We start from the raw sequence: 19,122 nt of genomic DNA, 5'->3' as shown, positions 1-19,122 counted from the left end.
GTGCTAGAAAGCATTTACAAAACTGATAACTGCCTGGGGACTTCATAAGCCGTTCTTGCCGTGTCCCAAGTTCATTTGTATTAGTTCATTTACTGCATGGTCAAGTGTGTTTTGAATTATTGAGCTTTTATGTGAATAAAAGTCTTTGTGTGAGGGGAGATACTGTGCTGTCAACATCTGCTGAAATCTGGGATTTGTGATGTATGCCAGAGTCATGGGAATACTTCAACTGGGGATGGTTTGGAAAAGCAGCTATTGAACAAAAAGCTAGACGAAGCTTCAGCATTTGTCACCTCTTGTCTGTCAGAATTCAGAGATGGATAGTGCATTATTATTTAGAACATTGAGGGTTCCTTTTAACAGTTAATATTATTGTGTGCTGACTGTATTTTTGTTACTATTTATTCCCTGAATTTATGGGGTTTTTTTGCAAGGTAGTGTGTGGCCTAAAATAGGAAGCTTTTCTTCAGCAATCTGCAAACTGATGAAGCAGTCAAAGAAGATGTAGAGCAATCATTTTTGTAGAAAATACTGAGGGAAAGTTACGTTCTCAGTCTCTAGTGACCAGTAAGCATCTGGTTTTTCCTTTGCATTAAAAGACACTACAAGGAGATAGAAGACATTACTGGTCCTTTAATAAAAATGGTGTTGAAAAGTTCTGATGAGCTTCCTCCTAGGATATGCTTTCTCCACTTGGCATTCAGGGATGGTACATGAACCAGTTTATTTCAAAGGCCGGCACAACACAGAATATGCAGCCAAACATACCACAAATTGATATGAAAGGGAGGATCTGTAGAGTAGAAGTTACAGTTACAGGCAGTTTTTACAGATTTAATATTGGCATTGTTTCTGCTTAAACTCAGGAAAGAAATAGCTTCTCATCATTTCTGGAAAATATTTAGGGAAAGGTGCAGGGTTAGTAACTGAGAAAAATATAATAGTTTCCTTTCAGTTGGAAGACACAATAAAAGATTTTTGTCGCCCATAGTGGAAAATTTTTTTTGCAAAGTAAATAGCAGCAGAAGTAAAACAAAACAAAAAACATGAAAGGGGATGTTTTTCCAATAGGTTTCAGGGTGAAAAATGTAAATAAATACTGAAATATTTCTAAGCAAGACTTATCTGCCTTACATTCTGAATCTCTTTTCACGGAGGAAAAGTAGGTTTTCTTTTTTATTTAATTCAGATTCTGAGTATTCTAATTAAAATTCTTTGAGCAGAAACAGTTGTATATATTTAAACTGTGGGAGGACTTAAAATGCAGACTGTTAGGCATCTCTTGGATGGCCAAGAAATTGCAATTAAAAGGTGTGAGAAATAATTTAGTATGTATTGGGGAAGTCTGTAAAAGAAGTTTTTATAAATTCCTATAAAACACAGGAGACTTTATATCCAATTTTATTAAGGTTCAAATTTGCAGCTAAGCTAGTTAAATACTCTGCATTTAGAGCATCCAAAACACTGCTTCTAACTGCTTCTAAGCTTAATATTATTCCTCAGTGTTCATGGATGCTTTCTGATGTTTAGTTGGATCTGTCAAAAGTGCAGTACAGTTCAGCTTCCATCTACAGTTATAATCTCAAGGGAGATTTTCAAGGCAGTCCTTGGTAAAAGCAGTGAGATGAAGGAATATAAATTTTTTTTTAGAATAAAGGAAGAAGAATCTTTAGAAGAATCTTCAGATATTTTCTTTTATCAATTCTAAATCACTCATGATAAACATAAATTCTCATTTGGGGTAGAAACCAAAGGTGATGGCTTTAGTCAGTAGTTGAATTGAACTATACAAAAGCTGCTCTGTTTTACAGTTTTAGGCAGTAGACTGCCTGGAATATCTTGTCTTCTACTTGAGCTCACCTAGTATCAAATCAAAGCTAAAATATCTAAGTTTGGAGTATTGGTTTCCTACCCAGGTAACAGGCTACTTAGTGGATTTCCTGATCTGAAAGTAAAACCATAACTTTGAAATATCTTTGGTTTTGGAAGATGAAAGGTAAGGATGCTGAAGTTGCAAGACCAATGACAACGGGATTCTACCTGTAAGAGAGTGAGAGTTCATGAAATGTTGATACTTTTCTTGGATGACATTGCATATACAGAACTGAGCTCCAGATTTTGTGATATGTCAGTTAAACTGAATGTAGTATTTTAGTCCCTTGCCGTATTTTTTGCTGGTTCCCAGCTGCCCTAGAACCTTATTTATTTGAATAGATTTAACTGTGAAAAAAAAATCTAATAAAAGCCGTCCCAGTTGGATTATGCCATACGTTTAGCAATGAATCTGTCACTGTATCCATCTGAATTGTGGCAAGATTTTTCTCCTATTTGATTTTTTTTCTGCTAGACATAGCTTTCTTGGCAGTTATTTATGTGAATTTCAGAAATGTAGTTTGCCTGCTAGGGCACACCATGATCTAGCAAAATGATTTTCTGGTCAGGATTCTCTTCAAACCATACTGGATAGACATGGGAGTTGGGCAGTTCTTTCCCTCCCTCATTCTCCAAGCTATGAAAAAGAAAAAGCACAACAGAAATTAGATTTGAGAAAAACATGGTCTGCTCAGTTTGATTGTTACAGCTTCCTTAATAAAATTTTAAAAAGCAATAAAAGAATAAACAGATTGGACCACTCAGGCAAATGGAAACAAGCTTCTTTTGGGAGTTTTTAATCAAAAATATATAATTATGGGAGGTAGACTAAAAATGACAAAAAATGAAAAGCATTTCTTAAATGACTAGTCCTAAAAATAAGTAAGCAAAAAACGTTAACAATCTGTACAGATTTTGCAGTGTTTTTCCTGTAGCAGGCAGTTCCTTAATATTTTGTAAACCAAATTCCAGAAATTCCCATTCACATAAAGTCCTCATTATCATCATATGTGGTTTATCCTCCTCTACCCCTCCTCCACTTTCTTCCTAGTGAATGTATAACATACAGGACAAATCCCCTTCAAAAAGCTTTTGTTTATTGACTCAGAAAGTTCTTACATCCAAAAACCCATTCTCCAAATGGAAAATATTTTAAAATTTGTGCCTTTTTTTCCCCATCATATGAGTTATTTTTGAGAATTACAATGTAAACAAAACATGAGAAATTAATTTGTAACATAGTAATGAGAGATCTGAAATAGATTGGAGAAACCAGTTCCTACTTGCAATAAAAAATGGTGCCTTGGCCATGGAGAAGATTACTTCCAACGTATCAGTTGTGTAAAGCAGTCCCAGTGTGAATGTTTCATAACACATTGAAGAAATTCACTTAGTTTCTGGAGAAAAAAGGCATGTTTCAAAGTCCATTAATCTCTGGAACACAGTGTATTTATAATGTTCTTTTCTAGTGCTGTTTTTGGTTTTAGCCTTCTAAGTGGTGCAGTATAGCCAGATTTCATAAGCCATCCAGTCAGACCAGGCCAAGGCTTACAGAAGGCATGGAAGTTCACCAGGTATGGTTCAGCCAGTTGTGAGGCACAACTCAGCATTGACACAAACAGAATTTAAATCTGATAGGTTTGTAAACAGAGCTAAGTTTGTCTTTTGGTAGTGTTTAAAGGCATACTATAACTTTCTTTAAAGTTATTTTGTCTTATATAACATTTGATTTTGAAACTTAGCCTTGATATATAAATATACATCTAATGCATGTGTGCTCCTGAGAGGAAAAAAGCAAAGAATAAATCAAATCTAGATTTTACACATCATATAATCCATCATCTTTTGTTTATACAAACATATGCTCCCTGCTTTCAAGGGACCATGCTGACGAGGGCAATGTTCAAAGCACCATGCTTGAGACAGCAAGAGTTTGCAGAGAGGTTTGCACTAAGTGGTGCATATCTGAAGTATTTTTGTAATATGCAACCATGAATGACCTTCTCTAAGTTGGTATTTTAAAGGGAAACCTAGGACGATGTGGACGTTGTTGAGATCATACAGTTATAGGGTGTTGTATCCAGTTAGATCAGGGGAAATTTTAACCGTGATTTCAGTCAGAGCAGAATTTGGCTGTTATTTTACAAAGTCTTATCAAAGCCCAGATGGAAGAAGTGATGTATTTATTGGCACAGGCTTTCTAGAAATAACTCTAAAAATAAGAGAAAACCTTGTAACATAAACATAGCTTTACATAATGAAATCAGTATTTAGTTTTCCTAATTCTTACTCTTTATGAGATATAAGCACTAGAAGGCTTTTTGAGACTTGGTAGAGCCATAGAATATCTGTTGTGAAGGCTGGAATAGGTGCATAGGATTTTGTTTTCTCTATGTCAAGGAGAATCAATAAGCGCTGGTCTCCTCAGAGGTAGGAGGGAGTTGGTGCAGTGAAAGGAATTGCCTTCACGGTCTCTTCTGCAGAAGAGGACATGCATTTACTCAGTGTGATGTTCTCCTAAGGTGGAGGTGAAGGATAGTCTGGGAGAGCTCCTTTCTTGGCAGATGCTGCAGAAGCCGTTCAGTCCATGACTCTCAGGATGAGCCAGAGCAGCAAATTTGTTCACTCTTAAATGGGGGCCACAGCCCACTGTTGACTTGTCTGTTTTCCCTCCTTCTTCTGACATAAGGGTAAGGCTTTTTTGGGATGTGGGTCCTTTTTTTATCAGAAATAAATACTCAGTAGTGATTTATTTCTTTTTCCTTGTATTTTTTTTTATTCTTTTATCCTTACTAGGAGGAGAAGGGATGGAAAGCAAAACAAAGGTAATTTTTGGTTTTTTTTAACCTGGTAAACATCAGGGCATTCTCTGGGGTTCAAAGAAGCTTTCTTCCCTCAGGTGGGCACTCATGGTGCTGTGAGCAAAGTAATGGCTGTCAATGGCTGTCAACAAAGTAAAGTACATGAGACAGAGGACAAAACAAGACTGGTAATTAATTGTGGTTAATTGGTATAATTCATTAGCTTGTTTCTGAAAGCAGTCACAGAATATCTTCCTTGTGAGGGATGAGAGCAAACTAGCAGCTAAATAGTCTTTCATTGTAATTATTCGTAAGAATTTTCTTAGTGTTTCATGATACCTGGACTAGAAAATATCCACTTATTATCAGAGTAGTAGACATTTTATGTGTACACACACAAACAAGTTACTGCACTACTCCATGTCTTCATTCCTTCCCACCTGTCATTTGTCTGTCTTGGTTTCCTCTGACTATGGGGGGACTGAGCACTGCACTTTGGAATGGCTCAGGCTGTGCTGGATCCAAGTTTCATGACTCACTGGCAGCTGCAGCAGTGGCGTTGTAGCAGTCCACATGTGGATAGGAGGAAACAGCTCCTGTAATGCTCTCTCAGAGCGCGCAGCAGCCTCGTTTGCAGGAGGACTGTTGGAGCTGTGTTTACTCTTCAAACTGCTGATCTGCATCTTCTGGATCAGGTAAAAAAAAACCCACCGGCTACTTGGAAGCATCTCACAGGCTGAGCTGTGTTGTGCTGCGTGACATGATACAGACAACAAAGCCCCAGCTCTCTGGACTCTGTGATCTGACATAATATACATAATGTTAATCAGGAGAGCTCTCAAAATGCCTTCCTGACAATCCTAGTCTTATTTTTCATTTCATGGGCCCATTTATATCCCTGAGAGCTTATCTTAGTTTTCTCCCCTGTCAGTGATGTCATCCAAAATCCTAAAATTCAGTGCTTTATTTATTTTTGCCAGTGGAGAAATCTGTTTTCTGTGAATTGCAGAAAAGGAAAACAGATGATCAGAACTTCAGCACAGTTATTCTCCCACATTATCTGTCCTGTATTTAAGGTAATAGTGCCTATGTTGTCATCCTTCTCACTTCCTCCAATTTGGGGAAGTTCTAACTGTGGCTGTGAGCTCTGCAGAAAAAAAATAATGTGTTCCATCCATTTTTCCTTTCCACCTATACTCACTCAAACGTTGCCTTCGTTTGAGGTAGTCAGGTGTAAAAGTGTATAGTTCTGTCTAGTTTGTCCTGGGGCACAGGACAGTCTCTTTGGCAGACAGTTACTCAGGCTCTTACATTTTTATTATTAAGCTAATCATAAGTCCAAATCTATAACAGTAAGAGAGCTACTTTGATGTTTTTACTGTATTGGTTCAGAAGGGAGATGACTCTCTGGTAGTATAATGCATTCTCCAAAGGGTTCAAGAAGTCCTGTGGGGCACTGATCTGGCTGCATGCCTAATAGATTGGTACGTTTCTAACTCAGCTTTTAAGCCCAGCAGGCTGGCTCAGTAGAAAAATGAGATGGACTTTTAGGCATGATGAGGTACACAACATTAGCATTTTCTGGGTCTAGAATGCCAATTCTACCAAACCATGAAATCATATATACTGTATGGAGGAGACTTTGGTTAGTTGGGCACCAAGATAAAATCATTAAATCATTCAAGACAGAATATGAGCCAGAATTTCAGAAATCGGGCAGTAAGGAAAGAAATGTTTACTACTGACAGCATTTTTAGACTTAAAGGAAACATTTTTTGTTTTATGTTTATTTTTAACATCAAAAAATACTTTAATGGAAAGATAGTTTGATCAGGGGAGCACATGATAGAAATTATTTAAATTTTAATTCAGATTGAATCCAGTCCAAGTGATCAGTATCTGACTAGAATGAACATATGACATTTAGAGATGGTAGTTCATGTGACAGGAATTGATGATATAGTTCATTTTTCAGTGAAGTAATTTATACATAAAGTAATACTTTCATTAATTCATTCATTTCAGAGAAGTTACAACAGGTCAAAAGTTTTTGGTTGTTAGCCGAAGAGAAGCTGATTTTCCCTGGCTATGTATAAATGTGAGGTTTACATTATTAGAATGGCAGAAAAGCCCATGACATGCTAAAGGGTTTGTTTCATCAGCATCTAGTTTTCCAGATAAACATTTAATGAAAAACAAGGACCTGCATATTGTTTAGCCTGTTTTTAAGGAAATGAGACATAGATGACTGTACTGTGCACTCACTGGTGTTCCACTGGTAACTTTTGTACCTGTTGTGCGATTTCTAATTCAAGCTTGAGGAAGAATTCAATTTCCTAAAACAACTGCAACTGACCCCAGTAAGGAGGAGTGTTACCTCATGGTTACCTGTTGTGCTGGAAGCACACATACCTGCAGAACTACACTTGTTGAGTTCTTAAGCTAGGTATACCACAGGTTGTGGGGACAGCTGGTGGGCAATTTACTTACAGGGTTTGGACATCAGTCATAGGTGCTGTGGGATAGTGGATAATTCTGCAGGGCAAGGGAAAGAGCTGGAATTCTTACTGAGGCAAGGCAGACAGGAGAAGCTGCAGGATTCATGTATCTAAGGTTTCTTTAGTCATCTTCAGTCATCTGCTCATGCAGCAATTTACATTGCTCTATGAGTATTTAAATTAATGCAAAGAAAATTTCCTAAGTATTGTCTTGTTTAGTACGCATAGGTGAATTGTTAAGCAAGATGGAAGCACATGTCAGATATAAAAAATAAAAATGAATACCTAAATACTTTCCTTTTTTGTTTTTAGGTTATTTTATTGCATAACATTTAAGCACTAGTATGTTTATTCTTGAGGCTTGATACTTGTGGTAGTAGTATTTTGAATATCACATCTGATTTTGTCAGAGAAACTTATTAGTACCTTAAGAATTGCAGAATTATTAGTGCTTTTGTTTTTCTAATTGGAGTTCTTAGACTAAGTTATTTAGTATCCTGCTACCTGACAGAAATTTTAAGGCAATTCTTCTCCAACTCCTACGAAAATTTTTTGGTTGTTCCCAAGGATCTGATACAATGTCCTTTATCTTTTCATAAGCAGAGCTAATCCACATCTCTTTTTAGTTCTTGGGCATGCAGTCACTAGTTGAAAAGCCTGTAATGAAGAATTGAATCATTTGTTTAATGGGTGTTCTGCATGATAGAAGCAAGGGCAGATACAGCTCCTTGTTCTTCCCAGTAAATCCAGGCCTGTGGAACATACTTTGAAGTGGTGACAGTTTTATGTTCTTTAGAGTAGAAATTAATTACTCTTTCTAAAGCAGATGGGTTAGGGTTTAGAAGGTAATGCAGGCTACCTCTGAAGCCCACAAGTCAGAAATCAGAAATTTAAATGATGTAGAACATGTAATTTTCTTCAGTATTTCTTTTTATTGATTCCGGTGATAATTAAATATGTACCTTTTGGCAGTTCTCAGAACATTTTTATCAAATTTTACAGTGATGGATTGAAGGTCTACATGTCCAGAGGTGAACAGGGTTGTTAGCATAACTCAGCCTGAGCTGGTTGAATGCACTTTGCTAACATTATTCTCGAGGGTAAAAGATGATTTTCCTTTTGTGTACTAGGAGAAATATATTACAGGTCTTTGACAACCCTAAATTTGGAGGCCCTTGATAAATTGTTTGAGCTTGGTTCACTCTGGCAAACCTTTTTGATTTGATGCTTTTGGTTTCATTAAATACTTCTATTGCAGCTGTTTTTTCAAACTGTCCCATTATCTTTCAGAGCAAATACAGTAGTAATACAATACATGAAAATGAGAGAGTCAGTAAACATGTGGTTTTTTTCCGCTTCCTGATACATTTTGTGTGAAACAAAAAGCACTTTTCAAATCTAGCCTTAACTGGGCTGGTAATTTTTCTGGTAAATGGTGAACAACATCCTCGGTATTAAATACTGGATCTACCACTCTACGCTGAAATACTGGTACCTCATTGAAATACCTAATTCTTTATAGATGTACCATTATAATGACCTAGTGCACAGCATGATCTCACTTGTGTGGCTGTTACTGCTTCAATGTGAAACTTGTTCACAGGAGGGAGTCGGAATCATTTGTGGTTGTGACCAAACCCAGATAGAGCTATGTTGTGGTTTAATCCCTGCAGGCCACTAAGCACCAGCAGCCTGGTAGCCTGGTACTCAGAAGAGTAAAAGTGAGAAAACTAGTGGGCTGAGATCAAGGCAGTTATTAGGTAAAGCAGAAGTTGTGCATGAAAACAAAGCAACAACAAATCATTCACTGCTTCCCAGGGGCAGGCAGGTGTTCAGCCATCCTCAGGAACACAGAGCTCCATCACAGGTGATGGTGACTGGAGCAGACAAACACCATCCCTCCAAACATCCCCCTCTTCCTTCTCCTTCCCCCAGCTCTGTATGCAGAGCACAGCACCACATGCTCTGGGCTATCCCTGTGGTCACTTGGGGTCAGGTGTCCTGCCTGTGTCCCCTCACAGCTCCTTGTGCACCCCCAGCCTCCTCGCTGCTGGGGTGGGGTGAGATGTGGAAAAGGCCTTGGCTCTGGGTGAGCTCTGCTCAGCAACAGCTGGAACATCCCTGTGTTATCAGCACTGTTTTTGTCACAAATCCTGAACACAGCTCCATACCAGCTACTGTGGAGAAAACAAACTATCCCAGCCATAATCAGCACATGCTACAACAGGGACACCTCACAAAATCTTATCCATCTAATGCTCTAAGTATAATGTATAAGCAAAATCTATGGCTGTCCAACATGCTCATTTGATCACTGAAATCCAATAACTAATAATCTGGTTTTGTCCTTCGATGAACTGGCAATTTAAAGGTACACAGATGTCACCAAAGTCAGAGCCTGAAAATATCACTTAACAATAAATATCATAAAGGGAATTTCTTTATGCTGAGTTTAGAATAAAATTTACTAATTCTTGCAACATATTGCTTACCATTTAAATATTCCTATATTTTTAGAAAAAAAATATTTAATTGCCCAACTGTCAAGAAATAGTATGTAGGTGGTGAGGGTAGCTATGAAATAGAGGATTTTCTTGGTTTTCTGGTGTTTCTTCATCATTAAAATAGAAATGAGGAAGCTTGCAGCTTAGAGTGATTCTAACTTGTTCCCTGCTAAGGCATTCAGAACACTGCATCTCACACCCAGAGGACATTACAAAGAGACTTTTAATGTTTTCTAGTGCTGTAGTATGTGGTAGGATGGTAACTTACATAACTAAAGTTCATGTTATCACATGGTTTCTGGAACAACAGTAACAAATCAAGCTTGAAGATTCTCTAGAACAAAGGATGGTGTAATCAAAAAGAAACTTTCTGTCTTTGTCAAAAAGCAAGCACCTTTGGTTTTTGGCTTGGTTGGGGTTTTTTATCCTCTTTTTGTATTTATAGCAACAGAAATTCATACTTACACTTAGCTTGCCACAGGCAGATCTTTTTGCCTTTGCCAGAAGCCATTTCTGTCTTGCATAAAGAATGGTTTATGAGGGAGGTTTTGAACAGAATTTCATATTGTCCAATGGGTAGCATCATTGCCTTAAAGTGATTAGTTAGAGATTTCTTAATACATGGAGGGGATCTCCTGCTGTATTGTTTGGAATAGACAATACACTCTTCAAATGCAAATAGTTTATATTATTTCAATAATACTTTAATACGTTGGAAATCCTCTTAGTAACACTACAGCTAAATTAGTGGTAGAACGATAATAAAATGAATGACTTGCTATTGCAAGTGGAGGCAGCATCCATGTGCTGTTTGTATAGGCTCAGTTTCTGAAGAAAGATTAAATGAGGTCCTGGTCCTGCATGATTACTTATGTGAATAAAGTACCTGATATGTAAATGTTTTCAGGATAAGCGCCTTTGTAATTTCCCAGGCAGGAGCCATATCTGTCTCTTTGCTTTGTGATACACCTCCAGTGTGAATAAACTTATAATGCTCAATTTTAATTCCTTGCGAAAGCAGTGACTTAAGCTCCAGCCATGAGTTAAAATCAGAATAAACAGGGAGCAAGCATTGCAGAGGCTTTTAGCACACTGACAAGTTCTCTTTTGCATTGTTGAGTTGATGTGTTTATAGCCTGGGTTTGCAATGAACTCATCTGTAGAAGAGTGAGACCTTGGCTCTCCACTGCTAAAGGATCTGGTTGCCTGTTTGCAGACCTCAATAGCTTATGGAACAGCCTGCAGCCAGTAGAAGATGATGATATGTTGCCATGATTAACCAAAGCAATTTTAAAAATTGCTTAATCGCATTGTAACTTGGTGGCAGCTGGAAATGTGTTTTTTAATGTCTTTGGCAGCAGCTCTGCTGAAGGCAGGCAGGGCTCTGGTGCTTAGCCTGGGCCTGCTGGGGCTGTGCCTCTGTTTCAGGGACAGAGGAATCCTGAATGATGTGAGGAGCTACGGTTTATCTTTAGTATAGCCTTAACTTTCTTATTTCAGTCCAGCTCCTTACAGTTATTGATACAGTTAATACACAGAGTTTCTGGTATGTGTTCCATTCTTTGGTCTACGCTCACCCTTTCAGCATCCTTTGAGTCTGCAGCCTGGTGCTGTCAATACTTCTCAAGGACAACTGGAGGGGCAGATGAGTGAGGCTACAGTGAGTCAGTCGCACACTGGTGCAAGGACAAGTGGCATGCTAATGGTGGGGAGGTCCCTTACTGCCGTCTCATAAATCCACTAAGAGACATTTTTACACTTTTTCTAGCATGGTTGGCTTACTTGCACTTTCTTAATTGATTCTCAGTTCCACATTGTACTTTTTTCTTCTGTTTACTGCTGCTAAAACTGATTTTACTTTTACACTGTAACTTGTATTTTCTGGTTCATGCCTTCAGTATTTTCTTGTGTCAGTGATGTGCTACACTGGGGGTTTTTGTAGGGTTGTAGATAATTCTATGATTTTTTTCCATGACACTGCAGTTAATAGTTTATGAAGGAACTTTCTCATGGCTTCTGATGATTGGAAACTTTTTATGCTGGTGCATACTTTCCTGTGAATGTGCCTGTTTTCCAGCATATGAGGTGACTTAACATCTGAGCTTAAGGAGAGCACTGGTGTGACTTCTACACAGTAGTCCCAGAAAGAGCTAAGCTACATAATATTTTTTCCACTTTTCAAGATTTTTTTTTTTGCTATGTGAAGGATCTGTTGGAAGGGCCATATGTGTGGGAAGAAAAGATACTTAAAAGGATTAGGTGGAAATGCAGAGGAGGGCTTTATGGGAGGGTGGGAAATTATTGCTAACAGTTTGACTAAAGCTACTAGAAATATGTCAGATGTCAGATGTCCTTACTGTTCCGAGGCAGAACTGAAATTTTAATGCAATTTATACCTTTAGAAATGGTTTGTCTAATGGCTCATACCAAGATCTTTTTTTTAGTGTGACAAACTAGCATATTGATTTTTCAATTGAACCTTAATATCTCTAGGTAGGCAGCAGCTTTGCATGTCTTTGAAACTTGGAATATCTAAGCTCCTGACATGCACAAAAAACAATGCATGTTTTTTATTCATGCAGGATTCTGCATACTGTATTCCCAGCCAGAAGCCATTCCTAAGTAGATCATGGAGATATACAAGTATCTTTCTGATACAAACCAAGTAATCATCTTTGAGCTTGGTAAAGTTCTTACTGTTCCTGTGTTTCTTGTCCATGGGTGATGTTTTGCATGACATACTCCTATAGTGTCATCCATAATGTTTTCATATGTGACAAGTACTACAAAAGGGCTTTTCCCTCAGTGGAGGTTAATTTATAATGGCCTTCTTTTTACCATTGCTGTGCACAGCCAGTGCCTGGTGCTGAACTGATGAGTTCTTCTGATTAGTAAAGTCTAAAAGTGGTGTTTTCAAGGTCTCCTTATGATTGCTTTGGCATTACTGAGTTCAGCAGTACTCTTTATCCATCACAGCTCAGTCACTTGCTTCACAGTGTGATTAAGGCTGAAGAAGAGATATTCTAAAACTCTGTGTGTTTTTCTATAAATTTTCACGTACAAAGATTCATGCAAATCACTTCATTGTCTTTTACAGCCCACTATGAATGGGAAAAGTGGGGTAAAACTAAAAAAAAATTAAATATTCTGCCTGTCTTAATTATGTTATGAGCTAAAATTATCAAATCATATTTTCATGACACCTGATGCAATATTGTGAATCCTTGGAAAATGAATACGATCACTTTCCCAGCTAACTCAGTGGCTCAGTTCAGGTACCAGTAGATAGAAATACTTTGACTTCAGTGCTGTTCCTCAAATATAAAAGAGGACTATTGTTTGATGGCTGCTAGAGTTGTCTGTGGAAGATGCTTATTTAGTCACCAGGAGTGAATCTTGCTGGAGCATCTCTTTCCCTTGCTGTGTGTGGGCAGGGCAGCTGCTGAGCTGTGAGGACTGAATTTGCTGGTGATTTCTTTAACATTCTTCTTATTCTTCTTACATTGCACAGCAGTCATAAGCTTTGGCTGAAATAAATGAATGCTTATAAATTAAATAAATTAATTGCATTAAATGCATTAAATGAAATTAATGCATTGAATGCATTGAAATAAATGAATATATGCAATGAAATAAATGAAATAAATGAATTTGGTTGAAATAAATGAATGCAAAGTTTGGTGTAAAATAAAGGGATGATGGAAAATAACACAGAGTTATAGAAAGTCTATTGTTTAGTAGTATTAGGGAATTTCACTGAATGTGGTAGTAAATAATTCTCATTCCTTTGCTTTAGAACAAAACATAATTAGCCTAGAGAACTCTAATAAAAAAATTATTTTCTTAAAATGCTTCACATTTTAGAAAACTATTCAGAACACTGATGCTGGACTTTTTCTCTGCTTTAATTTATTTTCCAAGCCAGCTAATAAATTTTGAAGCAAGCATGTAAATCTTTCTATTTCGAGCAGAAAGAATGACAGAATATATTGCATTATTCTGATGGTACACCCAATAACTTGTTACTCCAAGACCTTCATACTCAAGGTGAATATCTTTCTTGAAAACCAGTTTTTAGAGTTACTAAGACTTCTGACCATGCAAATACGTATTCAACAAGGAAGTGAATGGATAATAAAACTTAGGCATGGCAAAGTGAGTCTTTTTCTGTCTGTGGCTCTGTAAGAGTAGTTAAAATTATTAAAATTAGTTTTATCCACATAATTCTCAGTAGTAGTTTACAAGGAGGTAGAAATAATAAAGTTTTATAGATGGGAATTACCCTGATATTCTGTCCATGTCAGCAGCAGCAGAAGGATTAATCCTGGGTGTCTGAACATGTACACTGACTGACTTATAAATAGAGAGAAGGGATGAACCTGAAAGTACAGTCATGATCTTCTTCTCTCAGCACAGTGAAAGTGGTACAGTAAGTCAGAGTACAAGAGAAACAGAGTAACAAGCTCACCTTGTCTAAGCTACCTACGGAATAATACAGCTTTGGAGCCTGGGTACCTGGATATTTTATGGCACTCATAGAATTAGCAATTGGACTTTATATATCTAAAATAATTCCATATCTCACATACTTAAATCATTGACCTTTTGGCTATTAACACAAATTAAAAATCCTACCTACAAATGAACTACAGTTACAAGAGTAAATACAGAGACAAGAATGAGCTGGAAATCTGTTCCTTTTATGTAGCAAACTTCTGAAGTGAGTTCTCTTTATTATACAATGGTTGAGGTTGCTGTAGATCTTTGAAGCATTTGAAAATTGCAAGTAATGCCACTGTGGTGTAGTTCCTACCTTTGATCCACTGATAAAGATGTATAGTGGATATTACTCCCAAAGTGCTAAGAGAGGCAATTGAGATTTGGAGGTAGTTTGACAGCATTTACAGCTGTGAATCAGAAAAGAGTTGGGATGAAGAAGTCATACCCAAAGTTGTGTAACTTTTCTTTTTTTCAGGAAGGGCATGCCAAAATTTAATAGATGGATACAAATATAAAGAGGGGTCAGAAGAGATACCACGGAGGCAAGAATTCATGTGTTAGAGAAAGCAAAAGTTTGGTGATAGTATGTGTCTGTGCAGGCATCTCAGTGTAATTTACTTCAGGAGAGAGTGTTTCTGATAAGGTATTAATAATTTGGAAAAGTAGCTAAATCTTCACCCAAGCCAGTTCGTAGCCTATAATAGCTTGTTGGGAAGCAATCAGGAAAAATAAAACCACACAAGTTTACTGTTTTCAAAATCTAATTGTAGTAGAATTTTATAGGTATGTCCTATCTTTATACAAAAAGGTGACTGAACTGGAAACCCACATATTTATGAATGCTTGAAACATCTGAGAAAAGCTGATTGTATGAGAACGTTATGAAAATATGCCTAACAAATTCTAACAATTGGTAACTGCAAAATGGAGGACTGAGCAAACAACTGAACCTTGTTTTTATTCAATTCTAGGTACTGCCTCTGGATCTCCAGCGAAACAGAGTCTACCTTATTAGAGGTTGGTGATTTTATTTTCAAGCTCTTACATACAATTCTAAAGTAATCTTTCTGAGAGGCTGAACCTTGGTGTCTTTGGCTGATCTATTGACAAGCTGTTCTGTTGAATGTTTCTTTAGGACTGGACCCAAAGGATGTGTTTAGTATAAGCAAATGGCAGTAATTCTTCATATTCTTTGCAGTTTGGGGTTTTCTGTGAAATGCCTACTTGCATTTCTCATTCACATACTGCTTCAGTTAATTGTAACTTAACAAACAAATTAATGTAGATCAGATTTGAGTTTCTAGTCATCCTTAGCTAACCAGAAATCCCAGTTTTACTGTTTAATTTATTCTTATAGAGTCAAATATTTATTTTGATCTTTTGTCCATTTCTAAATTACTATGACATGACTTTTTGTATATATGACAAATGTAGATTATATGCTGGTTCATTAAAATATATATATTGTATAGTATGACATGACTGTTCAATGTTATTTAAATGGCATATATTTTAGGAATTATTTCAGTCTTTGTACCTTGATTTATCATATAATTTCTGGAGAGAGATAACTCCTCTGTTAAGCTGTTTTTACTTACATTCTATAAAACTGGTTTCTTCATTAACAAAGATGTAAGTGCTGCTTATTAAGAGTTATTTTTGATTCCAGTTGTCTGATCAGAGTTCTGGAAATTTGTCAATGCTTTTCTATTTGGATTATGAGTATGATAACATACCTCACTATATTAGTTCCAGTCCGTACACAGGTGTGCTCAGGCTCTTAGTATGATTCACATACAAGTGAAGCTTCTTATGAGCCAGATCTGTTGGAGCCATTAGCATTTCTCAAACGTGCAGCAAATGCACACTTCTGCAAGTAGATGTTCTCCTCTGTGCTTACAAGGGCATCTTTTTACTGTGGGACATGTATTTCTGAGACAGATCTTTAATTCCTGGAACCTGTTCCCTATCTGACATGAGATCCCTAAAATTGTTTACACACTCCTTTTCTGTTTGAGAAAGAGTTTGTCCACCCTTGTTGCATTGTTCCTCACACTCAATTTTCCAAGTACATGTTATACTTTCCTTACCTATAAACCCATAACTGGCATGGCACATGCTGTTGCTGTCTTATTAAAGAACTGCTTATTTTTCTGTACGAATGAGCTCGTGATCCCAGGAGCAGCTGGATATACCTGATGCTTTTTGTCTTCATTCAAAATGGCCACAATTGCCTGCTGTTTCTAATTTATTTCTGTCATCAGTAATGAAGAATATCACTTTTATTCTTTGCCTGGGAAAAACCAGGAAAATGAAGAACTAAGAAACTTGCAGAGGTTTAGAAGGTGTAAGTGCAGGAGTGTGCACTTCCCTGCAGTGGCAGATAGCATTGCTTAATCTCTGGGAGAGGACACCTGCCTGCAAGCTCATCAGGTAGTGCTGTGGGTCTGTGCAGCTGCACTGAGCTGCAGGTCAGGTGTAATGTAATTCAGTACTTTTCCTCAGGGAAGGAAGCAGCTGGGAGTAAGCCACTTGTCTCCTGCACAGCTCTCTGCTGAGCTCCTGGGATGCAGGAGACAAGGAGGGATGCAGGAGAGGGGGCAGGTCACATGCTAAGCATATGGCTCTGATCACCATCTTTAGACAGTGCCTGTCATGTAAAATGACAGAGAGGCTGGAAGTAGAGCAGCGCAGCTGGAGTGCAACACTGCAGCTTCCCTATTGCTCTCTGACCTTATGGGATTAGCGGGTGTTTTTAGGATCTGCCAGTCATTCCTGTTTTGTTAAGGTCTGGGAGAGATGCTGAGCCATACTGAGCTGCCACTGAGGAGCACTCTTTGGCAGAACTCAGCACTGAGGCCAAGGCTGCAGGAAAGTGGCACAAAGTGCCTGTTGTGTGCCTCTCTGAGTGTCTGACTCAGAGACATGATTCTGTGATAAGACCAAGCATGATGGCTCTCATGTATTTGAAGAGAAGGCTGAGATGTAAGTATATCATTCTTCAGGTATTCAGCAGAAGTAATGGTGGTGTGTTAATTATTGCATAAGCTGTAGCATCTCATCTAGAAATCTCTTTGAGGCATGCTATGAGCAAATTAAATATCAAGACATTCAAAACTAGTGCTTTTGATATATAGTTGTATTTCTGTGAAGCAGTGCAGTCTCTTCCTCATTGCAATGCCTCTAAGCATGAAAGATTAGATCTCTCTGGTTATAACTGTTACTTCAGACTAAATACTTGCCAACAGTCTTGCAGAATTCCTTTTGGATATTTTCAAATTACTAGAAACAGGGCCAATAATAATTTCCCTGGAAAGGCTCTCATAGGATAGATTCTGCTTATAGTACATTAATTTCAATAACTATGCATCTGCCTTTTATATTGGAGGCATTATTTTCAAATTACTGAAGGGTTTTAAGATGCTCTTGGTAAAGGCCTAAGCAAAATATAAAGGCCAATCTGTTTTCCACATAGTAGATTGCTGTTCAAGAGTTTGTGCCAGCCAGTACAGTGTGCAATCATGTCTTATTCCTCTCAAGAGAGATTAATTACTCAATTGCTGCTGCTTCTGCTGCTCCACATTCTTACTCTTTTACTACAGAAGTGGTCTGCTTCTCTTATGGAGCAGACTGGCAGAAATGTAAATGTGTATCATTGTCTTCTACCTTCTGTCTAATATTCTATCATTGTCTCCTTGATAAAAGATCTTCACCTGTGAGCTGTTTCGAATATGCACCAGTTTTCCCAGCAGTGCAGTTAATTGTGCTTTTAAGATTTTCGTGTTTAAAAGAAAACAAACAGATTTGTTTTTCCAATAGCGCTGTACACAGCAGTATCTTACAGAACTGCTGCAGATTTGCAGAAATGGAGTTATTGATTCATACACTGATATATTGGAACAGGCCAGGTAATTTATCTTGCTATTTTTCTTTTGAGAAAATTTTGTTTAAGATTATAATTTACTCAGGTATTTGACACAGTAGGGACTGTGAAAAGATGAAGTATGTCCAGCTAAGATTGCCTGAATCAATTGTATTTGTGTCTGACTAGTTTTCTTGTGAAACAGGCAGTACTGTGTACCTTCAACATTTGATTTTTTAGGTTTGTGTTTACTACATGCATACTTCAGTGGAGTCACTGCTGCAGTTTCTTAACATGCCTGAGTACTTTTCCACCCTGCTTGGGGTTAAAATTTGACTTGAATCTTACTGAAAGGCACCTCCCAAGTGCTACTGCCAGTGCTGACAAAATCCTTTGACTTTGGTAGGACAGTATGGAAGGACATAAATAGCTACTGCAAAGCAGTGAGTACAATCATTATCAAAACAGCAGCAAATACTAAGTGTCAGGCATAGATATTTACAAATTAAGGGTGTCCAGAGAAGTCTTTGCAAGAGTGGACAACAAAAACCAGTAGCCTTGGAGGAAACATGGTAACTGAAGCAACAGAGATGGTATATACAAGTTCCCAAAATAACCCACAAGCCCTTCATTCGCAAAAGAAAATTAAACTATTTTTCTCAGAATAAGCACTGTTTGCATAAACAAAATAATTTATTGTAGATTACGAGCAGAATACTTGCAGATACTCAGAACGTCTCCTTTGTTCATGTGCCAACACTCTGAACTCCCTAGGCAGAGCTGGGGGGAGGAAGATTATCCAGATATTTGTCTAGCCAGATGCTGGAATGGATGCTGGGGTCAAACACCACCTCCTTTTGTTGAGGAAGGAAGCATCTGTATCAAGCACTTTGAACACAGGTGTGGTGAAATCTATTTGAATCAAGGCAAGACATTAATGCACTTTTATGTGTTGCCAGTTTTCCCAAGTTAATAAAATGTGATTCATATGGATGAAAATAGAGTGTGCCAAATGGCCTTGCAGGACTCTGATATCTTTGATATGTGGCTTTTCACTGTGCATCAAGAATAGTGTGTGTTTTTCA

General features: G+C 37.6%; 1 protein-coding gene across 1 annotated transcript in view; it reads left to right on the top strand.

Moving 5' to 3' along the window:
• Positions 1–19,122, top strand: part of CNTN1 (contactin 1) — a 206,715-nt gene that overhangs the window by 41,261 nt on the left and 146,332 nt on the right. Inside the window, exon 2 of the mRNA XM_088055395.1 lies at positions 15,147–15,192. The gene's annotated coding sequence lies outside the window, so the exon portion shown is untranslated. The remainder of the gene's footprint in view (positions 1–15,146; positions 15,193–19,122) is intronic.

The sequence above is a fragment of the Pseudopodoces humilis genome, chromosome 5 (genome assembly GCF_049639895.1).
Source record: "Pseudopodoces humilis isolate 2021_Gansu_Grassland_sample_001 chromosome 5, ASM4963989v1, whole genome shotgun sequence".
Classification (NCBI taxonomy): domain Eukaryota; kingdom Metazoa; phylum Chordata; class Aves; order Passeriformes; family Paridae; genus Pseudopodoces; species Pseudopodoces humilis.
The sequence above is the reverse complement of the archived record's forward strand: the minus strand, read 5'-3'. Positions and strand labels throughout refer to the sequence as shown.